Source organism: Halyomorpha halys, unplaced genomic scaffold (assembly GCF_000696795.3).
Source record: "Halyomorpha halys isolate HHAL.00 unplaced genomic scaffold, Hhal_1.1 Scaffold1351.1, whole genome shotgun sequence".
In the NCBI taxonomy this organism is placed as follows: Eukaryota; Metazoa; Arthropoda; class Insecta; order Hemiptera; family Pentatomidae; genus Halyomorpha; species Halyomorpha halys.
The window spans coordinates 195,257-215,335 of record NW_027116421.1 but is presented as its reverse complement, the minus strand read 5'-3'; the positions used below and the strand labels follow the sequence as shown (position 1 = coordinate 215,335).

The 20,079-nt window shown below is 28.2% G+C and overlaps 1 long non-coding RNA gene across 1 annotated transcript; it reads left to right on the top strand.

Moving 5' to 3' along the window:
• Window positions 1-1,674: 1,674 nt before the first annotated feature.
• On the top strand, window positions 1,675-12,595 carry LOC106689405 (uncharacterized). The gene is made up of 2 exons (XR_001344440.2): window positions 1,675-1,994; window positions 12,370-12,595. It is a non-coding gene; the product is annotated as an uncharacterized lncRNA (long non-coding RNA).
• Window positions 12,596-20,079: the final 7,484 nt, after the last annotated feature.

Genomic DNA, 20,079 nt, shown 5'->3' with positions numbered 1-20,079 from the left:
GACTATAAAGTAGTTTATGACGTTAACCTTCGTAGAAGTTTTCATGATAATTTCTAAAATGAATTGATTTATGGTTGTTCGGACAAATTTTGATGTGAAAAATTTAGATTCATATGGGAATTTCATAAAAACTACTATCCCTAAAAAGATAGGTGTCGTATACTAATCTATAGTAAGTTAAATAACCTTCATTTTGAGTGCTGGCAGACATTTATAGGTCTTATGGTTCCAGAGATATATTTTTTTCAAAAATCCAACATATCCGAACTGCTAGAAATTAACATTTTGTGAATTTATTTTGTTAAATATCATAAAAACTACTATTCCTGCAAAGAAAAACGTTACAAACTATCTTATAGTACATTTAACTAGCTTTAATTTGAGTGCTAATAGACATTTTTACGTCGTATGGTTTTTGAAGCATAGATTTCTCAAAATAAATTCACTAACTACTAATCTTTCAGTACATTTTTATGAAATGTTGCTTTTTAAAAAGCTATATCTTGAGAACTATAGAACGTAAATAGCTCTATTAGGACTAATATTTTTACACATTTACTCTTTCTTAAATAACGTTCTCTTAGGTTTTCTAGTGCTGTGGGTAGTTTTAAAGATATAGAGCTCCGAATGAAAGATTAGTTTTTTTTAACAAGAAACAGTCGCCATTTTTTATTCATCCTACCTATGTATACTTGGCAGACTCGTCAATTCTGACTAGTGATAATAGATAGTTTTCATTAAAGTAATAAACAATTGGGGTGAAATAACTGTCTTTTTTCTTCCCGGCTCTTGTACTAAACGGGTTGGCACATGCCTTCATTAATATTATGAATATTATTCGTTAATAATTTATAAATAATAGCTAGAGCTCTTCATGGATTGCTCTGCTTCTCGTGAATTTTTTTAACCTTGTGGGAATGACATCATAACAACATTGTTCTAGAGAAGTGGATAGCCTATACCCTCTATAAGTCGTTTTCGCCCTGTAAAACATTAGTTTTGACACCTTCAGTTACATTTTCATGCTCTGAGATATATTTTTTTATGTATATATGAATAGTTGGCCGTATAATTTAAAATATGAAGAAGATGGTCAAGGTTGCGGTCAAAAAGAACAAAATAGTTTTCAACTATTCATTGTCCGACGTTTCGCCCCACTTTGCACGACTTCTTCAGGACTGTTCAAGACGATAGGTTAATCAAACATTGGTTTGTTTAACCTATCGTCTTGAACAGCCCTGATGAAGCCTTGCAAACTGGGCCGAAACGTCGGACAATAAATAGTTGAAAACTAATTATCATCTTCTCCATATTTTTTTAATGGTTTAGATGCATTCAAAACTACTCCAAAATTATTCCCTTAACATCTCATCAGAAAAAAAATAATCTTAACAACATTTTCGGACTGTTTTAGAATATTTAGTTTCCTGAAAAATTTGTAAAAAGCTGAGTTAGGCCGTTCTTCTTCTGTAGTATTCAATTGTTATTAAAATCTAATGATATCAAATTAAATTTTTTACATATTCTCTCTGTTTTGTCGTTATTATAATCCACTTTTAATTTATTAAACTTTAATTAATCAAAGCCTGCGTTCATATTTGATACAAAATTAATTACTTTTCCTTTCATCGTTGAAATAAATACGCATTGATGCCACTGTATCTAGTAGTTTTTTTTTTATCTAGTTCAGTCTTGCTTGTTTGTTTGCTTTAGAAATTGAAGTTTTATTATATTCTTTCATAGTACTCTACAATTATCTTCTAGAGAGAAAACAGATGAATAAGCATGAAACAACAGCTGTTTCATTAAACAATTATAGGGCGAATATTCAAATTTATAATATATATTAAAATATGGTTATTGTAATTAAACACCTGTTCATTCGTTTTACAATATTTAGACCCCACGGTAAAAAAAATAACCCAATGGAAGATGTTACTGCAAGAATTACTATTTGTATAGCTCAAGCAAGTAAGACTGGCTTTAATGGTATCGTAAGTACCACGTTATAGATATAGATATATTTAAACTTTTGCTGATATGTGATTCTCATTTTTTTTTACTTTCATTTACCTATATATGGAATATATAATAAGGAAAAGTATTATGATCGTGAATAATTTCGAAGTCGATTTTCTATAAAAATGCATGTTTTGAGGTCCCCCGAATCCAAAAAACCTAATATCGCAAAATGGTACGTTTGTGAACAGCGTACCCTAAAAAACGAAATGTAGGAAACTGAAATTGTATATTAAGGTGGGATGTGACAGCAACTTGTTCGCCAAAATCGACCTACCAGACCATGTTTTGTCCTCATGGAAGTAGACTAGTAATAGTGTACAATGGATAAAAAAAAAATAAAAGAATTTTATGAATAACTAAAGAAGAAAAATAGATTAATCGATTCGTACGGCAACTACCCAAAACCTAAGGACGTAAGTAGGTTAGTAAATGAAAGAGTTGTGTAATGCCGTGTTTTAAAAATATGTTTCAAGAAAACGAACGTGGACAAATTTAAAGCGAGTTATTTATTTTCGGCCCCTATAGTGTTCTGTACTTTTAAAATTCGGTAGTAAACGAAAAAAAATATTCTTAAATAACGCGAAACATTATCGTGAAAAAGTTTTTATTCAAATTCCTACCAAGGAACACAGGTAACCTATGCGATTTGAATCGAGTCAATTAAAGATTTAAACTCAAATACATCCAATGTTTTCATATTGAAATACAAATTTCATTTTCTTGTTTGTAGATGCATATTGTCGAATAACCTTCCTGAAAATTATAAGTGAGCTCTAGCGGGAGTAACCGAAAACAAGGCGCTAGTGTTTTGTTATTTATAGTTTTTAAGAGATCCCTGCATTGTCAGTCAGAATGACAGTACAACCTAACATGAACGTTCAGATTGATCTTATAGGGATCTTTTTAAAACTATTAACAAAAAAAAAAAAAAAACCCGAACACTGACGCCTTGTTTTCGGTTACTGCCGCTAGAGCTCACTTATGATGGATTATCGAGAAAATTTTAGAAACCTATCATTAAAAATTTTAAATGTAGGGGAGGCTGCGAGTGCTTTTCACTTTATGCTTCTAGGAAAATTTCTAAATGATACTTTAACAAGCTTTCGGTTTATCATGAATTGAAAGAGATACAGCACAAGATCCTAACTGTTCGATGTGTCTATAAAGCGTCAGTAAAAACTGAAAAAAATTAGGGGTTTGTTTTGTTTTCGTGATCATGTTAGTGTTGCTTTTGAATGATGGCTGTCCGCATTGGGGTTCCTTTATACTACCAGTTCTATAAAATTAAAGTTGATAACATTCGTTGATGTCATGCCCAAGACAAAATATATTTTTTCATATCTCTTGAATAGAGGAGCTATGTTAGAGCCCGATTTTGGCATTTTGAATTCAGGTTATTGCCGGCCTCGGACGTGGTTTTTTAAAATATATATATACCTGTTAAAGAGTAAAGTTATAACTGAATCGGTACTGACTGCATAGTTTTATTGTAAAATATATTTGTATATTTCGCATTGATAAAGATTATAAAATGATTGGTATTTAAATTTTATTTTTTGTTTTTCCTACCCAAAACATGTTAAGATAGGCCTTTCAACAGTTAGACCTATTATTATTTTTATAGTCCAATCAACTTGAAACCAAATAGACGTACTGATGGGAAGTTTTCGAAACGTTTCCAAAATTTTGCTCATTTAAGCTTTTTAATATGGTAATAAGGAATTTCAAGTTTGTAAACTCCATTTCTTTTACGAAATATTACAAAAAACTCAACAAATAAATCTTCTATAAGTTTTTCGTCCATAGCGTGAAAATATTGTAGTTTTAGCCATATTAGCTAAAAACTAAAAATTAAACAAATTTAAATAGTTTGAAAGAATGGTGCCAAAACTGGAGGATTAAAATAAATTCCAATAAATCCCACCAAATCACATTTACCCTTCGTCGTAAACTAGTGACATCCTGCCCCAGAGTATCCTTTAATAATACCCCACTTATTCCTGTCGAACAGATCCGTTACTTAGGACTACATCTGAATAAATGACTGACATGGAATCCTCATACAAGACTGAAAAGACAGGAAACTACTCGTCGATTCCAACTATTACAACATTTACTAGATGGACGGTCTAAATTTCAAATCCATTACAAAAGACTGATCTAAATGACTATTTCCATGCCTATCTGGAATACGGATTTTAGCTTTGGGGCTCCACTAAACCATCGAGTTCCTCCCGAATCCAATCCTTACAGTCCAAAATCCTTAATGCTCCTTACTTTGTCACAAATCAAGTCATCCATCAGGGCCTCAATATTCCATATGTGTCTAACCTGGTTTCTTCTTCTTTGCCTAATAACCCTCATACGCGTCTGAAAAGAAAATGGCCTCGTGATCTCCTCTAGGAACGTTATTGGAGTTCTATCAATGGGTAGCTTCTCCTCATGTTTGTGTCATGTCATTATATCACTTACAGCATATTTACTTGTGTATATTTTTATATAGTTGTAAATTACAATAAAAAATTATTTAAATTTTTTCTCAATAAATTTTTCTTGTCCGGATCTTCGTTTTGAAGCAATGAAAGTTTTAAAGAAGCAAATTTGTGTATTGCTCATTAATTTGAACTTGTAATTACCTGAACTTTCAAATATTTTCCCAAATTATTAGAAAAAAAGCAATATTAATATATTTTCTTCTGACAACTTTAAAGCTATATATTGTTCTGTCGATTTATAAGAAATTTAAGATGCGAAAACTATCAACTATCTATAATTTTGATTCGTTTTGTTCAGTTGATATGAGCTCGAACCGAAACCTAATGAAAAATCGGTCAAATTGAGACGAGAAATAGGTACCTGAAGAAAACATTGGCAAACAGTTGGAATTCGTAATCAGTATTCCAAAAAATACGTACAAACAATTTTTAAAACTGTCTAAAACTTGGCATAAATTCATTTCGTCTCAACCTAAACCAAAAAAATCAGATGAAAATTATTAGCAATTTTCTATTATTTAATTTAGTATAAAATGATATATAAAACAATATATGATTTTCAATTTATATAAATACTAATTTTGTTTTTTTCATTCATCCGGGAAACAATTTTGTTCAAAAGATTGAAATTCACAATGAGTACTCAACAGAATTTTCAAGTATACTCCAAAACTTTCCGCTGAGATCCATTTCAGGTCCTCATTTCAATGCACCACTAATCTTAAAAGAGTGCTTGCTATTAAACAATGCCATGGGCAAAAACATTATAGAGTAAGAAGTGTAAAGAATTTACTCTTGCTTAATTTATTATAGGTTGATGTTGCTTAAAAGAAGAAACGAATTTGCATCTAGAAGATAAAAACTGAAAAAAAAAAATTAATTTCTGTGCATTTTTTACAATTTTATTTGCATTTTCAGAGAAAATTCTTGGTTACAAACTTGAAATTTATGATCAGTACCCTAAGAAATAAAAAAGAGCAAATTTTCAAATTAACTCCAAAACTTTTGAGATAAAAGTATCAGAAGAGTTAGGACTATTAGTACAACATTTAATATTTTATAAATGAAAAGTCTATTATTCTAATTGTCCATTAGTATTATTGATATCCTAAAAAGCAAACAAAAATTAATATTTAGGTATGGATATCACTTATTCTTGTTTTTCTGTTAACATTTCTTTCCTTAAACCTTGGATATAAAAATATTTTATTTTAATTAAATCTTACTGATTATATTTATTTGTCTTACCCTCATTCAAATAATTAGCAGTATGACCTCATATGAGCCAAAAATAAATATTTTAGTACTCTTCTCTTAGCTTACATAATATTATTTTATATTAATAAACTATGATATCTGGTTTTTAAATGTTCCATTGGTCTCTCCTTTGTTTTGTTTCAATATGTCTGTAATTAGTTTTATTGTTACATTGTACATCACACATGAACTCGAATTCACCTTGTCCTCCGTCAGTTTCACATTTTTTTTTTTTTGCTAACTTAGTGTTTAGCCATTGTTTTGAAATACATATACACATCTTTGGTTGCTTGTACTTTTAACACTTAATAGAAAATATCTCGATATGTTCTTATACGGTTCATTTCCTCATTTATCGAGCCTTGAATAAATGTTTATTTTCAGGTCCTTTCCAATGCTCGAACTGTGGGAGGTATTACAAATATATATACAATCTTAGATATCATCAGAGGGTTCAGTGCAATAAAGAACCTGCCATTAAATGCGAAAAGTGCACCTACAAGTGCCATAGGTTTGGTGACTTAAAGCGACATAGCTTTATAAAACATCAGATTATTTTGGCCAAACCTAATAATGATCTCTTATAGGATATGAAAAATGTTATTGTTCGTAATGACAATTTATCCATGGATTATTTTATTTTTATGTGTACATTATTTTCTGAGCGAACAATTTACCAGATTTTTAGTTTATAATGGAAATGTAAGAAAGAAACAAAGTGTAAAATTTGTTATAAGAAAAAAGTGTAAATAAGAAATAAAGTGTATTTGGTTAATATCTATCTAACATTGATTTTTTGTTTTTATCTTGTTTAAAATAAAATGTTATTTGGAGTTTGGCTCTTAACAATGTTCCTAGTACAAATTACGTTTATTAAAAGTTTTGTGAATAAAGTTTTATCACCTATAGTTTTTTACTCTTTTTATGAATATAGATTCCTACATAGGTATATTTATATATTTAATACATGCTTTTATCAAAATTCCATATAATTTATTATTTCCTTATCAACATAAGTCAACAAAAAGGTTGAAAACTATTATATCTTTGTAAAATAAAATTTTATTCAGTTTAACCTATATTTTTGTTTATTAATTCACTTATTATAATTGTCTTTACTTGCACTTTTTGTTAAATTACTATCAATAAACTTATCCAAAGTTCATGTCCTTGAGACTGACCAGATTGCCCGAAACGTTGGAGTTTTAAGTGAATCAGTAAAGAAGTTGAGACTATATGGATACATTTTATTATAGTTGATAAACCTTACCAGTCTCAAACAAGAAATTTATATTTTTCTAGTTATTTTATGTAAGAATATTTGAATGAGTATTAAATCGAGGAGATAAAGCTTTTGTGGGGAGGGAAGGGAGAGAGTGCATCAAAGCAAAAACTCAGTTTCAATTTTTTTTTTCTTTTCTTATGTTGGCCCAAGACTCCCGTTGGAGTCCTACACTGCCAGTTTCAATTTACTGCTTAGCATATGTTAAGGTCTCTCAAATCTTTGTAAAAATCTATAAATATTATTTTTAGAAACTAGTTTTCCTCCTTATTCTTTTACATTTTATCCTATACATTTTGGTTCTCGAGAGAAATTATTTTATTTGATTTGCCCAAATGAAATATTTTATTTCCCAGAGCAATGAATATTTTTGAACCTTGTCTTCATTGGTTTAATTCACAGTCTTTACCATTTAATCTACTCCTCTGTACTTCTCATTATGAATAGCTATGCGTAAAATCTCTGTCAATTTTTAAACAACAAAGGTCAGTAGCACATTTCTTAAGTTCCTGCAATATCTGTAGTCTTTTGATTGGTTGATTCCTCACTGTTCTTCTGGTCTAAGAGTGACCTTCAGCTCTGGTTGAATATGTCTATTCATGGACCTAACCGGCTGAAACTGTTTTCAGCTCCTTGTAGTATCGTTGCTGCTTAACTTCAGAGATTGTATTATCAACATCCACATCATTCTGTAAAAGCCACCTTTAGTTGGGAAGAATGAAACATTAAGTTATGAATGAGGTTGGTTATAGTTTCTTCAGAGATCCATTTCTCCAAGACTATTCTCCTGGTAATTCAGTGAGAATCAGTATAAAGTCAAACCGAGAAAAGATATTACTTATTCTCAGTCAATTATGCAATCCTTTGTGACCCCTCATCCGATGAAATTATTATTTCTATTCAATATTAATTGGATACTTCTATTTTAAATTTATTTTAAAAGCAATTTGCTTTAATTTTTTAACTGCTCTTGCAAATATGAAGTAAAGAACCATTAATGTTTTTTTTAATTTTATAATAATTTTGAATTGCATTTAGTTTGAGCTTTTAAAAGATCAGTTTTTCTAAAAAAACAAATTATGTTATCAAGTAATTTTTAATGTTTTTGTTAATACGATAGAGATTTTTTTTTAGTTGATTCTAGAAAAAGATGAATTGAACTTATCTGTTATTATTTTCTAAATAATTTACCAACAAATTAATAAAAAAATTTATGAATTCAGATAATTTTTTTGACGATTACAAAAACTTTTCATCTTAACTTGCTTCTGTTCTTAAAAAAAACTTTGTAAGAAGAAGTGATTAAAACAATTAGTATTTTGTTGGCAAATTTCCAACCAAGTTGTTGTCCGTTTTCGTACTTTTGGTAGGAATTAATAGAAAATGAGGTTACTCTTTGGTTGGAATAATGCTAATAATACAACTTTTCTGCGACTCATTGTAAATGATGACATTCATTTCAGTCATAAAGAGATATTCTCTTCTCCATCTCTCTATAAATAGATTCTACCCATTAGGGACTTTTTTTGTTGATGAATTGCCATAGCTAAGTGTTCAATGAAGGTTGATATTTCATACCTTTCTAGTCCAACTCACTACTGCTTACTTAGTGTCGGTCAGTTTCTTTTATTAACTTTATTATTGTTTGATAACTGTTAATAAAACCTCAGCATATTTTAGGAAGGATAAATTGAGATTATATCACAGTATTTGATTGCTAAGTAATTTGGTCTTTGTATAAAATATTTGTTGTTTGTGGTAGCATTTATTTATTCTCTTATTCATCCTTAAAATAATTTCTTTCCAACTGATTAAGTTTTGGTCTCTTCTGTAAAAAAAAATTTCGATCATATCTTATTTTCATGATAAACTTTTATCCATTAGAATTTCCATCAAAAGGTTGTCAAATTAAAAATCTATAATGTGTATCTTTTTAAAACTTTTTTTTTTCTTTTTTTGTTGTACTCTTCTCCGAAAGGCTTAGTTTAAGTTTCTATAAACTTAAGGTATGTCCATAAAACTTTTCCTTCATAGATCGATTCCCCTGAACCTGTGATGGTCGGACACGAGGTTCGCTTTGCACTTGTATCAGTTAATTTTTTTTTTTGACGACAGTTTGTAATAACTATCGAAGAAACTCACTCCTTCCTCTATGTTATAAAATATTTACGTTAATCTTAACTAGTCAAATCACGAACACGCTGACGAAATTATCAATGTGGTTTTAGATGAATTCGTTCAACTATTATCAAATTTTTTCATTGCGTCAAATATTACAGAAAAAGTTGGAATATAATGGGGAAGTTCATCACCTCCTTTATCTAGATTTCAAAAAGGTTTTCGATTCTATTGACCGCCAGAAGCTGTATAATATTCTGATTGAACAGTGAATACCAAAGAAGTTAGTAAACGAATGTGCATGACCAAAACGTTTAATAAAGTATGAATCGGTAATCATTTTTCTGAGAAATTCATGGTTCGGTCTGGTTTAAAACAAGGCGATTATTTATCACTTATATGATTTAATCTAGCGCTAGATTACGTTATTAAAAGTGTGATGAATACCGAAAAGGGTTTAACTTTGGGAGGTATAATACCGGTGCTTAGGTATGCTGATGATTTGGTATTATTGGGTGAGGAAAAGGATACTTGAAATAAATACGGATAAAACAAAATATATGGTTAGCAGTAGAAACTGGAGCAATTTTGGTAATAAGATATAGGAGCAAATGCGTTTGAACTGGTAGATAAGTTGAAGTATTTATGTTCTACGGTAATTAGAAAACACGAGATTGATGAGAAAATAAAAGCGAGGTTGAAGGCAGGGAATGCTTATTAGTTTTTAGTTTCGAAACTGCTTAGCTCGCGCCTTCTTTAGAAAAACTTTAAAATTAAACTTTACCAAACTATTATCCTTCCCACTGTTCTTTATGGATGCGAGACTTGGCCTCTTACAGTAAGGGATGAATAGCGCCTTAAGGTTTTCGAAAATAAAGAATTATGTAAAATATTCAGAACTAAAAAGGATGAATTAACGGGAGAATTCACACACAGAGAAGACTACACGACGCTGAAGTAAAGGCATTGCGGCGTGTAAGGCTTGACGGGTGAACGACTGACGGGTAGACGAAACGTAGATGAGAGGATTGCGTTAAAACTGATTTAGTAGAATTGGGTTTGGATGGGTGTCACTAGTAATGAACTCACTTATGCACCTTGAATCGGAAGTAAGTCCTCTAAGTTTAAAAACCAAATTAAATCAATGAATTTACTAAAACATACCTTCAAGTTGATTTAATTATTTTGTAAAATTCCTTTATTATCCAAATATTTTCTGTGACGAAAAAACTATTTTTTTAGATGTTTTAATATGATGAAAACCCTCAAATTTTTGTGAAGTGGATACTTCAGAATTCTAGTCTCATTATTCTGTATATAAATATGTAGCATTTATATCTGTTAATTATTAGGCAACTATTAGGTGTCCTATTGACCAGTGGTTACCAAACTGGATGCCACAGTACCCTGGTATGCCACAAGTGTATGCCAGGGGTGCCATGAACAAATGCCATGCTACCATGGGAAATAATAATTAATTTTTGCAGTAAAGAAGTAGAATCCATTTGTTTAAAATGGCAACATCCATATGGGCTGTAGTTGTGCTTTTATTTATTTATTTTTTTTATTATTAATGTTTACCTACTGTTAAAAATGCATGCTATACATAATGCACTTTGGATATTTTGTGTTTTAATAAATGTTCGAGCTTTTAATTTTAATTTCTGCTATTAGGATAATTATATCATAATTTTTTTTAGTCCGACAAGGGTGATGCAAAATTTTCAGCTCAGACATGATTGCCGTGAATTTTTTTTAGTCTGAAAAGGGTGCTACAGCGAAATAGGTTTGAGAATAGATTGTAGTATGAATGTTTAATTGTATTTGAATGAGGTCGCAACAAAGTATTTTAATTAACAAATGAGAGGGTGAGAAGCCAACTGGTACAAGTAGTAATTTTGTAAAATGAATTTTTTTTTCCATCATTCTGTGCCTGGACTAAATTAATGCTTCATATTGTCAAATTGTGATATAATCAATAACCACATGATTATTGATAAGTTCGTCAAAGCTGAAATATAAATTTAGTTCAGAAATGCATAAGTGATTAAAAAAAAATCGTATTACAAAAATTTCAGTTGTACCCTTTAGATTCTCACCCACTCATTTATTGATTAAAACAATTTGTTGTGACCCTTTGAAATTTACTCGATTGTACATTGTTGTGTACACAAGCCTGGGTTGCTTCTTTCTGTGTATGTTCCTGTAGCTGCTCAGTAAATATGGTCATGTTTTCTAGTTAGAAATTGCTCACTTTCAGTTTTACTGTATTATTTTTTATCCTTTTCATCATATTAAAGTTTCACATCAATTGAAATTATTGTTCTTTTAATTAATATTTATTTAGAAATAAGCATTAATCGAATACAAATTATATTAGTTTATCTTCTCTTATTTATACCTTTACCATATAGGTATATTATGGATTTCTAAGACTTTATTAATTATTTTTACTGAATAAATTCCAAAAAAAAATTGGAAATAAAATAATTTTTCTACCTGTGTTTGTTGAAAATGTATTACCTTTAAAAATGTGTTATTTAATATTGTGCAGTGACTTCATCCTAACTACATCTTTCTTATAAAATAAGCTCGAGCAAGCAAAACTATTGCAGATATATGGTAATTTGATCTACATGAAAAATAAACACTATATATGCTTATGCAATCTGACGATGATTAATTATGAAAATCAAAGTATTTTTGAACTCATTTTCAATCTTGTTACTTTTTTAAATTATAATAATTATTAAAATTTCTATGTTGTTAATTATTTTGTAAAATATTAATTTTATTTGACGTTATGTACAACTAGAGTTGGAAGGTCAGGAGATGATTTATGTAATGAAGAATGAAATTACTATGTATTATTTTTAAAATTAAATTGATGTATTTTTCTTATTGATTATTTCAAATATATTTTGCATAATTTTTTGTTTTATTTTCATAAATTAATAAATATTAATTGTATTTTTACTGATGACAACTAGACTTTTTAAGTTTAATGTTTATCAATTTTGAATAGATAAAGTATTCAAATTATCTGTCTCCTTTTTGATCAGCACAAATATTTTAAGTCTATTTATCAAATAATTAGGTAAGTAAAAAATTAAAGAAATAAAGACTGCATAAGTTTAGTTAATTATATCAATTTGCCTTGTAAATATTATAGATTGATTAATTAATGCTTTTTAGATGGATTCAAATGTCCCTCTTGTGATCGTTGTTACAAGCACAAGAAAAACATGATTCAACATTACAAAAAGGAGTGCAACAAATTACCACCTTACAAATGCCCTGTCTGTCAGCACAGAACGACACGTGCCAGTCGAGTCACTCTTCACATATTCTCTAAGCATCCGAATTATTTTGAAAATGAATTTAAAAGTCTTAATTTCTAAATAATATTTTTTTATTCTTATTATTTTATTTTACAGTAACCTTTAACTAATTATTATTTGAATTAATATTAGTAACTAATTTGTGTATATTAAAGTAATAATTATTACTGACTCATAGCTTTAATCTTCTTATAGATACTGTGAACAGTATATTAACAATATTTCATCTAAACAACTTTTATTCAAATAAAATTACCTAAAAAGATGCTACCTACCTTCATTCCAATTTTGAAATTTAATTTAAATTGTACTTAAAGGCTTTATCTTTAATTGGTGTAAAAAAAAAATTAATTAACCTAGTGTTCAGAGAGGTTATGTAATTATTTATTTCCATCACTATATTTTGAATAAAATATAAATACCATATCTTTTCTTACTATGTATTTATTGCCAGATTTTAGTTCCCAGATTGTGACTAGTGTGATTTAGTTTTATTATTTAAACTAATAGACAGGTTATTGGTCCAACCATTATTTACTTGCTATTACAAAACAGCGATGCCACATATTTGGTATACAATACCGAATTTGAGTGTTCTTAATTTTTTCGTGATTAACAATAGTTATTTTTAAATTTTATAATTAATAATCACTTTCAAAAATCTAGTATCTTAAAACTAATTGAATAATTACTTTGTTCACGTTCTTCACTTTGTTGAAAAGTTATATTAAGTATGATTTCGTTATTATATATACAATATAATTTTATTTTGTGAAAGCATTGTCCTAATATTATCTTGTATTAATTAAAGTAAAATACTTAATTTTTAAAATGTTGCAGATCTGTCTGATTTGTTTTGTTTCAATTTGCAAGTTATTTTTGTTTCATTGTTAAATTTTATTTTCCTCTGCAAATTTACATTTTTTTTTTTCAAAGTTTAAGTATAGCCATTGGTCATTGTGTTGAAATGATTTTATTTGGTTGACTATATTTTTAGCTCTTATTAGAAAATATTTGGATATGTTCTCATGTGGTTCATTACATCCTTTATCGAGCCTTGAATAAATGTTTATTTTCAGGTCTTTTCCAATGCTCAAACTGTGGGAGGCTTTACAAATATAGATACAATCTTAGATATCATCAGAGGGTTCAGTGCAATAAAGAACCTGCCATTAAATGTGAAAAGTGCACCTACAAGTGCCATAGGTTTGGTGATTTAAAGCTACATTGCTTTGTAAAACATCAGATTATTTTGGCCAAACCGAATAATAATAATCTCTAATAGGATACAATAAGTCTTATTTCCTATTGACAATTAATCCTTTTTTTTTTTTGTAAATTATTTTCTAAAAACGACTGACCTCTTTGTTAGTATAAAATTAAAATGAGAAATAAATAAAGTATTTTTGGTTACTATTAATCTAATATTGATTTTTTGTTTCTTTTGTGTTTAAAAAGAATGTAATTTAACTTTACCTCTTGAGAATGTTCTTAGTACAAATTACATTTAATTAAATTTTGTGAATAAAGTTTTATTGCTCATAAATGGTCTTATACTCTCTTTATGAAATGTTACCCTTATGTATTAATAGATGCTTTTGACTAATTTAGCATTTCTCTTTGTAGACCACACCAAATAAAATTTCATGTTATAATTAAGACTTATTATCACTCTGCTTATTTATTAAACTTGTTTGGAGACATTAACTTACTATTTAATTTTTTAGCATAATATTTATTAGTTCTTCATAGTACAAGCTATGTTTTTAATTAATTTTAATTATATTATAGGTACTGAAAGTTTTAAAAGATATAAGTCATTTCTCAATCATAAAATAGGAATTATCATCTTAATTAAAACATGCATAATTCAATTTTTATTTGAATTAAAATGATAACTCTTGTTATTTAGTAAAAAAATAGTTGCTGAGGATTTAGAGGAATTACTGTTTAGTATAGGTAAAGGTTTCAGTCGTCCTCTTTATATTGCTTTAACTATAAACTTATTTTATGGAATAGTTTTAGTTGCATTAGCTAAAACTAAAAAGAGTGCTAATGTTAGTGAAATAATTCCATAATATTGTATTATCCATTATTTTATGCACTTTGTCTACGCTCTTGATATTAAAAATTTCCATCTATTTTAAATCCAAAATTTAATCTTTGAAGAAAATAATATCATTAATTTTGTAATTTTAAATAAAAATAAATATTACCACTTGAAAAACTTGAAAACTTAGTGAGTTGTTTAAAAGGATCTATCAGGGGAGGTGGAGCGTGGGAAATGAAAAAAAAATCCATATTCTAAGAAGTCAATTAATGAAGGCAGCTCCTTGATTTATTTATTTTTTCCTTCATTAAAATAAATCTATGATTGTAAACAAAAATTTCTAATCAAATGTGACATTTTAATTTTTTTTTGTTTATTTAATTAAAATAGGGTGGGGATAGCTCAGTGTTAAGGCATTGTTGCTACTAACTCCAAGAAACCTGGTTCGAATCCGGCTGTGGCAGATAACTATTTTCTGTTTCACTATAGCCATGGGTCACCCCTGTGGGTTCGGTAGGTTCTGACCATCTCACCTTGTTGCACAACCGTTGGTCTTCTAACTGTACTTCCTTACAAAGTACTCTACCCCTGACCCTTCAAGGATTGCAGTGGTACATACTCAATTTTTTAAGTTGAAATAATCAAAATATGCAATCATATGCATTTACCATGAAATATACAAAAATAATAGGGGTATTCATGATATTGCATTAAATATAAAATGTTTTACCATGTTAAATGTTATAAGTATGGCATTGTGTGCAGCCCTATTTAAAGTCGTGTTAAATGACAAATCCATAAGAGCTCCTAGCAGATTTTCTGAGCAGCTTGTTTAGTAACCTTTCCTTCCAAAACTTTATGTTATTGTTTATTTGTAAGTTTTGATTAAAGTAATTTATTACAACATGCCTAAAATAAGTGAAAAGTGAAAGTGTAAAAGTTTGGCTACTGATTGTCTTTTTTAAAAAGTCCAAAACACTAAACAAAAGAAAAAACAAAACACAAACTGCGAGTAAGTCCCCCAACACGACAACAAATAAAATGGTGACAAGCTCAGCTGGTCTGTTCCGTGGCATGATTCTCCATTTAACAGAGCTAGTAACAGACTCTCAACCATGTTATATGTTATATCGTATTAACATGGTAAGAGAAGAAAATATTTCTCCATTTAACACACTTTAACATGTTAAACTAAAGATCATGAATACCCCTTATATCTGGCTAATTGGATCTAGAGTTTGTTTTAGAACTATAGAAGTGGTACTTAAATTAATTAACTTCATTACCACCTTCACTGGATTGAACATTTTTATTTGGTGTTCAATTTTCATTCTGTTTTTTTGTGGAAGAATTATTAACATTTCGAATAATAATTATAATACATTTTCTATGTAATTATTAAAATGATAGGAGTTCAGTTACTGAAGGAATGAAAATACCTACCAAGTTCAGTGAGCCAACTTCTAGAGTCATTGTCTTGCCAACTGGCAGTAGCTTTTCAAAATTGATAATATAATAAAATGTTGTTTTATTTTGTTCTTGTGCTTCATTCAAAATAACAGCTGAGAGTGTGATTCTGACTTTATATTTATTAACTTATTGAATGGGAATCAAATCTAGGATATGTTAATGATGTTTAATAAGTACCATATTATAGTTTTATGCGGATTATCAAATTTTATTTTATGTGCTCGTTGAAGAGATGAGAGAATTTACAATTGTTTTTCGGGCTATTTAACTTGGACCTTATCAGTGAGGACTTTTCAGTAAATTACTTTATTTTAAATTAACTATTTTGGTTAGAAGGAGATGGTCAGGAAGGAACAAAAGATAGTTATCAACTATTTATTTATTTTCAGCCATCGTTCCAACCCTCCATGTAGGTCTTCATCAGGGCTGTAGGACTGAGGTGTAAACAAAGTCCCCTCAACTGACAGTTGATAATGACAAAAGAATGCATGATAATGATAATGAGGGGTCTTTCTTTACACCTCCAACCTACAGTCCTGATAAAGACCTACTTCATGGGTCAAAACGTTGGCAAAAAATAAATAAACAGTTAATTTACTATTTTTTCTTCCTTCTTGACCACAGCCCTGAAAATATTTTATATATTATATAAATACAATTTTGGCTGGAAGATTTTATTTCATCATTTAATTTTCTATCCACTTTTAAGTGGAGATCCTCTTCTTTGATATTTTATTCTTTGTTGAGAAATTTTCACTTTAAAGACCATGTTTTGAAGCCAATTATCCAATCTTCAGGTTTACTGTAATTACAAAAAAGTTTCTTATTATTAGTATTTACATTGATTTTGCTATTGAGGATTATATTTTCAATATAATATTTTTAAATTTACCTACCTTTGTAGTCTTATTTCGGATCATGATATTTATATTACGCTATACCTCTCCTAATTTATTCTATTATTATAACAATTATGATACCTATTTTATCTATCGATTTCCATTAAACATATTTATTCATAAAAACAAAAGATTTAATTATTCAAATTTTTTTTTTTGAATGGATAAACATGTTCAATGGAAGTTTTTTAAAATTAAAAATGTATGGATGTATTCATATTGATCGGACCAATAGATTTTTATTGAAAATAGGGTACATATGCAATATAACTAATAATATAAAAAGAAAAAATGAAAAGCACTGAAAGTTTTCTAAAACAAGCTTATTTTAGAGAGATTTTTTTCATAGGTACCATAAAAGGAGTAGTCTTCACTTGTGTTTTCTTCTTCATCTTTTTTTTTTCTTTTTTTGTTGAATTTGACTCTCCATTTGTTAATCAATAAATTGCTTTAGCTCAAATTTGTCAATTTTAATCTATAAATTAAATGAGGAAAAAAAAAATAAAATCAATAAATATTATATACAGATGTAAGTGTATAATATGAAGAATTTAGTTCAAGCATTAAATTTTGTCCTCCAAAAATTAAAATTTAGCCCAAAATGTGCTATTTCGAGCTAAATAAAATTAATGATATTTGAATGTCTTTTCTATGATTTGAATTTCCCATACGGGAGTGCTGGGTAATTTTAGAAATATTGTAATGTTATTAGCCAAGTCCATGCAAGTACCAATAATAAACTTTTTTTTAATTACAGTAAACCTGAAGTTGAGCCCCGAAATATTGTAGTGAAACTGTAAATTTCTTAGTAAAGAATGATTTCTCTAGGAGTAGCTCTTCACTACACCCTATTAAATACTTTACTTCAATTAATTATAGTAATGTAAAGTAATTTGTTAAAAAAAAAAATTGAAAAATCAAGGTATTGAGTTTATTCAAGATATAAATCTAGACATTGTTAGCAACATTTGGTCTGATTTTGATTTAAATTTTATAATTGAAATGAAGACTCACATGTTACATCCTTGTACATTTATCATGAATTTTCATAGAACTCTCTTAGTAAAATTCTGTTTTTGAAAAGTTTCTTTTCATATTTATTTTGTGGCATTTTACTTTTCGAACATTTATAAATTGGTTTCATAAGTGGTAAGTATTTATGTCTTTGATGCTACTAATTATGATTATTTTGTAATTTATGTTGAAGATCTCATATCAATGTTTCCTGTTAAGACAGCCGGGTATTTATTACAGATTGAAAAAAAAAAAGATGAGTTAAAAATGTTTGTATCTGTAATATTTATAAATAAAAATTTAAGCATTGTATTGGAATATGTTATACTTAATAAAAATTACTCAAGTTTTTTGTATTATGCTGATCACTAGATCTGCTTTAATAAAAATTACTCAAGTTTTTTGTATTATGCTGATCACTAGATCTGCTTTAATAAAAATTACTCAAGTTTTTTGTATTATGCTGATCACTAGATCTGCTTTGTATAAAATAAGGTTCTGTTACTAAATTTGTTTTATTTTATTTTCACCTTTCCTTTAATTCTAGTTCTTAAATAATTAAACCAAAGATTACTGAAGCAATTTACTGTTTCTTATAAGATTTAATTTCTTTTTAGAGAAGAACTATAAAAATGATATAGTTTATTGTAATAATTTATGCAAAAAAAAAACCTTCCAAGAGGGGAGAGAAATTGAATAGATTTCATCTAAGGGAAAATTGTATTATTATATTTTTATTTTTCTGTTATTTATTAAATTGAAAAATGAATATGAACTAACATTGAAATGCAGGTCCTGAAACATCAATATTTGATCTTTTTTTAGGTTATCGTTGCCAATGTGGTCGTGTATTCAAGCATTCATCAAATTTTTCACTGCATCGTAAATGGGTTTGTGGGAAGGCGCCAAGGTTTTCTTGCTACATTTGTTCATACAAGTCACACTGGAAGGCTAATGTGGCTAAACATGTTGTGGCTGTTCACAGGCCCACAAACATGTTTGGTGTTCTTCCTACTTCTTCTTTTACCAACTAGAAAGTTCTCTTGTACACAATGAACTCGAAATAACCTTGCAGAGGATTCTTGTTGAGAATATTGTAGTTACCTATTTATTATATTATTGTTGAATCAAAGTATTTACTGTTACTTATGTTTTATTTGTAAAAAAAAAAAAAAATATGTGTATTTATTAATTATGATTACCTTAATGATTGTTAAATTATTTATTGAATGAATAAAAAAATACTAATGTTTTATTTAAAGTGTTGGATTATCAGTTCTATATTTGTTTTAGAATTTGAATAGTTCATTCTTCTATTCAAATGAAATAATTTTTCTCATATTTAAGTTTTCAAACGATAAAAAATTGTTATCTTATTTTTAAAGACTGATACATTGTTAAGGAACTGGTAACATTTTTTCTTATACATAATCAAATGTAAATTATCTGTATTAATGCTGGTGCTATATTTAATATATGTTTTTTAGATTGTTGAGTGTATTAACAATTTCCAAATATCATTGGAAGTAGTGTTAAAAGTAATAATTTTTCTTTACTAGGAGTAATCATTTGACATTTATTCCAACTGAAATTTGGCAAAAGACTGACATATTTTAAGTATATATACATGAGTAATTTTGTAGTTTAGCATTTTAAAATATCTTGAATCAATGATAAGCAAAAAATATAGTTCCAATGTAAATTGGAATTGTCATTAAAAATGGCTGTGTAAAAAATATGTACTTTTTTTAATTCTTATAGTAAGACTTGAATATATATCCATTATAATTTTTTTACTTTATAAAAGAAGTAACTCTTGTTCTCCTGAATTCTTTGAAGAACGTTCAACTTAAAGTAATTAAAATTTTGTGTGTCAGATTATTTTTTCTAATTAAATGTCAGCTTAGTCGACGACAGAATTAATACTTTTAAATTATTTCAATATTTTTATAATGAAGGATATATTGTTATTGTAATTACTGACTACCAAAATGTTGCTTTGTAGAAATGATGCAAAGTATATCTTATTACTAGTCTGTTGTTTTTTGTAGTTCAGTTAGTAGTTTTATTTTTGAATCCGCTAACCTTTTGCAACAGGATAATTTATTATTTTCTGATGATGTAGAATATA